At 38.6% G+C, this 9,827-nt stretch overlaps 1 protein-coding gene across 10 annotated transcripts in view; it reads right to left on the bottom strand.

Annotated features, from left to right (window-relative positions):
- Positions 1-5,394: 5,394 nt before the first annotated feature.
- The window catches only part of LOC122076648 (protein FAR1-RELATED SEQUENCE 5-like), a 13,855-nt gene continuing 9,422 nt past the window's right edge, over positions 5,395-9,827 (bottom strand). For 6 of the 10 annotated variants that reach the window (XR_006139550.1, XR_006139552.1, XR_006139551.1 and 3 more), the window contains one exon: positions 5,491-6,880. The gene's annotated coding sequence lies outside the window, so the exon portion shown is untranslated. Of the gene's footprint in view, positions 6,881-9,827 lie in introns of all 10 variants that reach the window. The other 4 variants (XR_006139558.1, XR_006139553.1, XR_006139557.1 and 1 more) reach the window with 4 other exon arrangements.

Here is a 9,827-nt window from a genome sequence, read left to right as displayed (position 1 = left end):
GGGAGAAAAGAGGGAAGAGAAGGAATGAAGGAAAATAATGGGAAAAAAAAAGGGAAAGGAGAATCTGCAATTCCAGGTAGTACCCATTTATAATATGGCTAAATAATTTAGGGGAGAAATTAATATTCTTTAATTAATTTTGCTTCTTGCTTCTACCTCGACATGTTCATTGAAATTGATTTCTTTGTCTCAAAAAACGAAGAAGGGATTGGGATTGATCTCTAAAGGATATTTGTGTGTGAGTTGAGAAGTGCTGAAACATATTAGAACTTTTCCCCACTTTTGACTCATTTCAAACATATTAGCTCGGGGTGCCTCTTCTGGACCATATATTTTAGGGGTGGCTACTCTTCTCTCTTGATAATCAAGATTCCAAACACAGGAGAGTCAAAGTAACGGCAGAAATTGCCTCAAAAACAACTAATCTTCCTCGACCTTATTTGTCCTGAAAAAGCTGAAAAGTCTGAAAACTTTGAAAGTGAATTCTACCAAAAATTCAGGGTAAAAGGAGGGTCCCTTCCTGCTTTCCCTGCAGATAGGGTGCCACACCACTTTCTAATTAGGTAGTGTGGGGTTCCATATGTTTGCTTTGGATTCTTTCTTTTCCTTTGCCTTTCCTGATTGATGTCATTTTAACCACTCACCAGGTTTAGATCCTCTCTCTCTCTGTTAACCTGTTTAGTCCATGGATCCATACTGATCTTGATCTCAGAACCATTTAACCTTCTCTCTCTCTCTCTCTCTCTCTCAATATGGCTACTAATGTATCAATGAAGTTTGTTGCAAATTCCTAATTTTTTTTCAAATCAACTAGGATAAACTTGATCCATGGCATTAGGTATTGACATTGAATCGGCCAATTCGTATTAATATTGACTTATCAATCGGTTGTGTCAATTAAAAAAAAATGAGGCCCGTTTCTGGATTTTTTCCACTCGATTTGGACTTGATATGGTCTCATCCATATTGAGAAACTATTGATATTGATGGTGACTAATACCGTGTACCAAAAACCTGATTAGATAGGAATTTTTATTTCTTCACCTTGGAATTATTTTCAGAGATGTTAATCAATACACAATTACAATCGTCCAATCATATTAGGCACTCTGGCCAGATTAGTTCAGTTTGAATTTGGTCACGAGGGAATTCACGGGTGAAGGCAAGTAATAGTATAATGAATTAAAGATGTAACTTACACTTTACCATAAGAGAAAAAAATAAGATGTAAAAAATAAGATGTAACTAACAGAATAACTTTAGGAAAAAACCTCTGCACCCACCAGGCTGTTCAGCCATGATAAGGATAGGATTCTTCTCCATATAGCACATTGACCATAGAGTGATCGCACCGCTAAGAGGACCCAGGCACACATCCCAGCCGTGGGATCATTCTATGGTCAATGGGCTCTATGAAGAGGATCAGGATCCACCCATGTATCTGCCTCTCTTCCCCTCCTAGTGAAAAAATCCCCCACTCCCCACTCCCCACTCCCCACTCCCCACTCGCCAATGTAACTTACCTAAAGCAGGTGACATGCCTAACCCTCTCATATAAGTTTATTAATTTCGTGCCATTGTTTGGAAAGTGGCAAGCTACATTCATAGCAAGTGGTACGTGTGAGTCATACCAATAAAATGTATATTATTCAGGCTAGAACGGGGCCAGAGTATGCAAGAACCCAACCCAAACTTCACTTCGGGCTTAAAAGATAAAAAGAGCTCCGCCCACATAAGTATATTGACAATATGATCCACCAATCTCGCTGGCATTGGGCATGTTTTACAATGAATCTGTTCTGTGGGAATATTTCTAACCCAGAATTAATTTTTTCTTATTCTCGAAGAGTACTTCTGTGGGGTAAAACAGAAACAAAAGCAATTCTGGTATTAAAAAAATGAAAAGGTAAGAAAAAAAAATTCTAATCTGATTGTTTCTGTTCAATCAAAGATTATTCTAGTCCTATGGAATTTCAAGCTTGAAAACTGGAAGCGAGTCTTCGGCCTTGTCTAGGACGGAGGGCCTACATTGGAAACCAAAACACCTGCTGGACTTTATCAAGCAATGAGGATTGGACGCTCCCATTGACATCACTTTCATGCTTTATAGTTTATATTATTTACATTCCATGGTGCCAGTTCAAGACCTCCGTAGGCTTGTCAATGGCGTCTCTGTCATATCCAAAGAGACAACGAAGCGTTCTCAATCTCTATAGAATGCCAAAACAAGCTCTCCATGATGCCAAAACCGGAGATCTTGTCACCATTATTTCAGCACCTTTGATCCCCTGCAACCATCAACTTCATCCTCAAGGGGTTTGTTCTACAGTCGTAGTTGTTGACAAGAAGGCTCAGCATTCCACTTTTCTTCTGCATTTCATTGCCTGGGTTATGCTACATGAAAGTGGACACAAAAGGAAGAATTTCATGGAGAATTCCCCCCCCCCCCANAATTAATATTCTTTAATTAATTTTGCTTCTTGCTTCTACCTCGACATGTTCATTGAAATTGATTTCTTTGTCTCAAAAAACGAAGAAGGGATTGGGATTGATCTCTAAAGGATATTTGTGTGTGAGTTGAGAAGTGCTGAAACATATTAGAACTTTTCCCCACTTTTGACTCATTTCAAACATATTAGCTCGGGGTGCCTCTTCTGGACCATATATTTTAGGGGTGGCTACTCTTCTCTCTTGAGAATCAAGATTCCAAACACAGGAGAGTCAAAGTAACGGCAGAAATTGCCTCAAAAACAACTAATCTTCCTCGACCTTATTTGTCCTGAAAAAGCTGAAAAGTCTGAAAACTTTGAAAGTGAATTCTACCAAAAATTCAGGGTAAATGGAGGGTCCCTTCCTGCTTTCCCTGCAGATAGGGTGCCACACCACTTTCTAATTAGGTAGTGTGGGGTTCCATATGTTTGCTTTGGATTCTTTCTTTTCCTTTGCCTTTCCTGATTGATGTCATTTTAACCACTCACCAGGTTTAGATCCTCTCTCTCTCTGTTAACCTGTTTAGTCCATGGATCCATATTGATCTTGATCTCAGAACCATTTAACCTTCTCTCTCTCTCTCTCTCTCTCAATATGGCTACTAATGTATCAATGAAGTTTGTTGCAAATTCCTAATTTTTTTCAAATCAACTAGGATAAACTTGATCCATGGCATTAGGTATTGACATTGAATCGGCCAATTCGTATTAATATTGACTTATCAATCGGTTGTGTCAATTAAAAAAAAATGAGGCCCGTTTCTGGATTTTTTCCACTCGATTTGGACTTGATATGGTCTCATCCTCTGTTAGTTAAAACGGGAACGGCAAAAAAACATTGTTCGGTACGGGCATGTTTTAAACGGATCAAAACGTGAACGGGACGGTCAAAAATATGGTCAAATACGGTAAAAACGGGAAAAAATAAAAAACGAACGATACGTGTTTTAAACGTTTATATTTAAATAATACGGTGTCAAAAAAAGGGCAATATATAGACAAAAATTGGCATAATAATTCTCTAAATACCTAGATAACAATCAAAACAAATAGCCCCGTTTTAAACGTTTCTATTTTAAAACGTTTATATTTTTTAAAATCCGTTTTTTTACTGTCAAAAAAACGGTACGGCGTTTAAAACGGAAAAAAAAACTTCACATAGCCCCGTTCCCGTTTTTTACCGACTTTATGTGAAAAATTTGGCAAACGGCGTTTAAAACGGCAAAAAAACGGGACGGCGTTTAAAACGCGAATAAACTAACTAGGGTCTCATCCATATTGAGAAACTATTGATATTGATGGTGACTAATACCGTGTACCAAAAACCTGATTAGATAGGAATTTTTATTTCTTCACCTTGGAATTATTTTCAGAGATGTTAATCAATACACAATTACAATCGTCCAATCATATTAGGCACTCTGGCCAGATTAGTTCAGTTTGAATTTGGTCACGAGGGAATTCACGGGTGAAGGCAAGTAATAGTATAATGAATTAAAGATGTAACTTACACTTTACCATAAGAGAAAAAAATAAGATGTAACTAACAGAATAACTTTAGGAAAAAACCTCTGCACCCACCAGGCTGTTCAGCCATGATAAGGATAGGATTCTTCTCCATAGAGCACATTGACGGTTGACCATAGAGTGATCGCACCGCTAAGAGGACCCAAGGCACACATCCCAGCCGTGGGATCATTCTATGGTCAATGGGCTCTATGAAGAGGATCAGGATCCACCCATGTATCTGCCTCTCTTCCCCTCCTAGTGAAAAAATCCCCCACCCCCCACTCCCCACTCCCCACTCCCCAATGTAACTTACCTAAAGCAGGTGACATGCCTAACCCTCTCATATAAGTTTATTAATTTCGTGCCATTGTTTGGAAAGTGGCAAGCTACATTCGTAGCAAGTGGTACGTGTGAGTCCTACCAATAAAATGTATATTATTCAGGATTGAACGGGGCCAGAGTATGTAAGAACCCAACCCAAACTTCACTTCGGGCTTAAAAGATAAAAAGAGCTCCGCCCACATAAGTATATTGACAATATGATCCACCAATCTCGCTGTTCTGTGGGAATATTTCTAACCCAGAATTAATTTTTTCTTATTCTCGAAGAGTACTTCTGTGGGGAAAACAGAAACAAAAGCAATTCTGGTATTAAAAAAATGAAAAGGTCAGAAAAAAAAAATTCTAATCTGATTGTTTCTGTTCAATCAAAGATTATTCTAGTCCTATGGAATTTCAAGCTTGAAAACTGAAAGCGAGTCTTCGGCCTTGTCTAGGACGGAGGGCCTACATTGGAGACCAAAACACCTGCTGGACTTTATCAAGCAATGAGGATTGGACGCTCCCATTGACATCACTTTTATGCTTTATAGTTTATATTATTTACATTAAATGGTGCCAGTTCAAGACCTCCGTAGGCTTGTCAATGGCGTCTCTGTCATATCCAAAGAGACAACGAAGCGTTCTCAATCTCTATAGAATGCCAAAACAAGCTCTCCATGATGCCAAAACCGGAGATCTTGTCACCATTATTTCAGCACCTTTGATCCCCTGCAACCATCAACTTCATCCTCAAGGGGTTTGTTCTACAGTCGTAGTTGTTGACAAGAAGGCTCAGCATTCCACTTTTCTTCTGCATTTTATTGCCTGGGTTATGCTACATGAAAGTGGACACAAAAGGAAGAATTTCATGGAGAATTTCCCCCCCCCCAACCAAGCATCATCAATTGGTAGTTTTTTCTTCACTTCATGAGCCCCACTGAGTCTGAGAATTCGAGGATCCTCCTATATACATGTGCGAGAGATGGACGGAGTGATATAGTCGGTACACTACGAACAGGAAGACAACTCACGGGAAAGGGAGGCAGCTTTGAGGGGATGGCCTTTTTTTTTTTTCGAAGTGTTTCCAGAACAGGAAAAAAAATAATCTCTTTTTCCGCTTGAATTCTAGACGCCCAATTCGTTCCTCAAGAACAGAAAAAACAAATCAAAATTGTGTTGAGCATATATCTATTATCTGTGTTCCCCTGGAACAAAAGAACACAAGAAACGTTCAGCAGGAATATCACCAAACAAAGCTATAAATCCACGGATTCAGCCCCACCTCAGCAGCCAAGTGACAAATTTGAGAAGAGCCGTGCACCAAATCCATATTTGAGTCTACAAAAAATGTCCCTTGTCATTGAACCCTTCTTCTCCATCTTTCTATGATACCTTTAAAGCTCCATGAGACTATTAAACTGCATGAAAACCTCACGGAACTTTCAACCTTAAATTGTGAAATCATGAGAAGTTCCAATAAAACTCACTCTGGGAAAAACCGGTGAGAAAACATATGAAACCTATGAGAAAGAGGATTCATTCATTTCTTTAACCAAACTCTGTTCCAACCCCATTAGTTGAGACAGACTCAGTAAGGACTCTGCTAAACCCATACCCTAGCTCCTCTCAATCTCATCCCAGTACACCCAGGACTTTATCCCTTCCGGGAAGCAAACTCTTTGTTGTGAGAACACAGCAACAAATCTAGACAGACTGAGAACCCCCCTCCCCCTCCCCCTCCTTTTATTTTCTTGGGGACAGGCCATACCCTCGACTAGGAACTTTAGTCTACCTTCCATCCGACAAGGAAAGGTGAGGAAATAAATGGACTAAGAGAATGCAGTCAACAGCAGATACAACCAAAAAGAAGAGTTGCACAGCGCTCCCATTCAATGACAGCAAGATCATAAAGAATAGAGAAATAGCTAGTCTAGAATCTAGATACATACCTCATCACTGCAACTTCAAAAGGGCACTACCAGCAGCGGTTGCAAAACAGAGTTTGGGAACCAAAAAATTACAATGCATCACTGGTATGAACCGCAAGAATATGCACAAGTCCAAACAATATGCAGCAGGGGCACCAAGAATTGAGAAAGTAGCAAACACTCCTGATGAAGATGAGCAAGATCGAGTGGGTTAAGTAGACCAAAAAGGTCAAAATCCATGGCTGTGGTTGGCAATTCAAGAGCAAATAAGAAGGCACCTAAGAGAATCTGGCACAACAATGAGACCCTAGAAGGATGCCAAATACCATCCTGGCTGGTGGAAACTTCACAATCAGATTTCTACAGTGAAAGTGAGAGATATACCACATTAAATGCTTCACCATGGTGGTTCCAAGACCACATCTTACACCTTCTCACCAGCCCCCTTGCTAACAACCACCAAAATAAAGAAGCAGAAGCCACATCATTATGGATTCAATTCCATACAATTCCAGAGGAATGTCATGAGAGAGAGAGCATTTGGAGGGCTGCAAAGAAAATAGGTAACCCCACGAAGATTGAGCTCAACCTGAAGAAGAGAGGGCTCCGACCAAACTCTCCAGAGTTAAAATCCTGCATCCAAGACAAAAGCCCATCACTCCAACAATAAAAACAAAAAAAATTGAGGCAATACTTTATTCTAATCAATTATGATTTTCATTTTGTATATACAAGGTGTGGAAGATTCTTCACCGTGTTGACTGTCCAGGACAGCAGGAGGCAGGAAAACACCTCAAAACAACAGACGATTTTAGGGTATTAAGTTTATATCCAATAAATGGATCCTCACAAACCTGCTCAGTGAGCAGACACAGAGTACCATTCCCTTTCAAGGGATGCCATGGTTCCTCTGGCCCAATAACATGAACATCAAATAATTCAAGAAAAAAATGTAATAGAGCAGGATAGAACACCGCAACTTGAAAGAGGCAAGTAACAGCAACAAATCATCATGCCAAAGGATAATAATTACAAGGAAGATCAGGAGAAGCTGAACTTGATGCTTCTGCATCTGGAACCTTTGATCCAGCTAACACAATCGAATGAGAAGGGCAGGAGATCAATATGCTACAGCCACCAATGACACTTGACACAGTTACCATCTTCCCGCCGGTAACACCCGATGAAGAACAGGAGAAAATGCTGCCGCTACTAAACCCAAAACCATTTGTCTCTTGAACTCGCTCCCATAAACAGTATCTGAACCATACCATCAGAGCCAAATATTCAGAGATATCTACCCCAGCAGCTCAGACTGAACCAGCAAATGACCAAAAGGAAAAACCAGCTGATCCAGACATAAACCCCAACCCAAAAGTACTGACTGTCAAGGACCAACTGGGGATCTACATATATAGCTCAAAAACAGTACTTGTTCATAACCATTATGGTTCAACAAGCACAGAAGAAAACTCTAAGTCAACGATAAACAAGGATGACAAAAGGCTGGTCAATACACCAGCAATACACACCAAAGGGTTCGTCGGCACCAAGTGATTCATCATTCACGAACCATTAACCATTCTATAGATAGAATGGTAGAATAATAAATGATATCCCAGAAAATTCGAGGGCCTCAGTCAAGAAAAAAGGAAGGGAAGAAGAGGAAGTGGGAAGATCCAATATCTGAAGCTGGCAATGAAGGAGAGCTAGAGGTGCTGCATAGCATCTCAAAGGATCTTATCACACAGACCAAAACACCCTTAGTACTTACTGAAAAAGCAGAGTTAATGCAGTAAATAGTTGTCCAAATGGGCTAATCGGGCCTCGGAAGATTTCATTTTTTGCCCTGGTTGGGTTCTATGAGTCTTGGGTATTTATTTTTGGGTTTATTGATGTAACGGGACTCTTTCATAAGCCCATATTTAGGGTCTTAATTTTGAATACGGGATTTACGTTATTATTTAGTATAGTTTGAGTCCTATTTTTTACTTAGTATTTTAGTTAAAGAGGTCTCTAAGAGGACATCCGTATTTCACCCATTTCCTTTATTATTTCAGTTTCCTAGTTATCTTAAATTACCTTATTAGTACATAATTGGTTTAGGCCTTTCCTTTTTTTGAGTTTTTTTTACTCTTCTATACAAATCTTAAAGGGGCTATAGACTATATACTCTCGTAAAAGAATTTTGATTAATCAAGTTGGCTTTGGCCTTTGGTGTTTCAGAATGCTCACTAGTGGTGATTTCAGGAACCCTTGGTGGTGATTCCAAGGATGTGGTACTAATGGTAGTTCCAACCCCACAAACAAAGAAGAGATTCCTGATCATAAGGCATAATTGTCAAGGCATCACCTAGGTGTCCAGGTGGTTTTCTTGGAGTCTAGGACTTTGTCGCCTTAGTGCAAGGCACCTCAAAATGGTATCAAACCGGGTTTAGCACTTATTAATGCCAAATATCATTTTCAAGAAAATGATTTAAATTCATTTACTTAAGATATTATTCATAAATAAGCAAGCACCCCCTATTTGAATCCAGTAAAAATAATTTAAAATCCAAATTTCAAAATAATAAAAGTTCAAGAACAAAAAACTGGATTTTTTGTTATAGGGGCAACTTCCAACTTTCAAATGCTGGGGTTTTTCTCATAACTGAAAATTCCATATATCTTATCTTGGTAAAACTTTTTCAAAAACCAAAAGTGAGCTAAAATAATCTTTTGTTTAGATGTTCATGACTTGATTTTCATTTAGAGAATAAACAGCATTCACGTACCTTAAAATAAATTTGACCTGAACATAACTTTGTCAATACAAATCGGATTTAAGAAATCTTGGATTTGTTGGAAAGCTAGTTTTGAAATCTACCTAATACAAAAAGTCTAATGCAAAAATAAAACCACTTGATCAGTCAAACTTCTTAGAGAACAAGAACACTTCTCTAAATTTTGATTTTTGATGAGTTGATGCGACTTAATGTTGATCTTTTATGACTTGATGTGGCTTAATGTTGATTTTTTAAGACTTGATGTGGCTTAGTGTTGATTTTGATGATATAAGGTGTATATAGCACACTAAATAATGTTAGAAAAGAGAAGAAATAAAAACATAACAATTGGGCAACTTGTCGCTAAGCGCATAGGCACCCTCCCACCACCTTGGGTCGCCTTGTTGCCTTGACAACTATGATCATACTTTTTCAATCTCTTCTTTTATTCCTTTTCTATTTTAGTTTAAGTTTCAATTATGTCCCTTACTTTTAATCCTGATTTCAGAAATTGTTTTTAAAATCCTATCTTTCGCATAGAATTCCAGTTCCCTACTTCAGGTTGGATTTCTCCAAATCTCTTGCTTTAAAATTGATCCATGAATGCTGGTTTCAGCTTTTTGTCCTGCTGTAGTTCTAAATCTTGTGACGGTTTCAAAATCTGAACTTTTCAATTACTAGGAATCCTGTTGCAACTAGGATTTGTTAAATTTTCAGATTTGTAAATCTGTTTTGGTTGTTATATTCCTACCTTATATTTCAAGTTATTTCAACTGTCATAGCCTTAATTGAACAATAGTATTAAACCCCCTCCC

Source organism: Macadamia integrifolia, chromosome 4 (genome assembly GCF_013358625.1).
Source record: "Macadamia integrifolia cultivar HAES 741 chromosome 4, SCU_Mint_v3, whole genome shotgun sequence".
NCBI classification, from domain to species: Eukaryota; Viridiplantae; Streptophyta; class Magnoliopsida; order Proteales; family Proteaceae; genus Macadamia; species Macadamia integrifolia.
The sequence above is the reverse complement of the archived record's forward strand: the minus strand, read 5'-3'. Positions and strand labels throughout refer to the sequence as shown.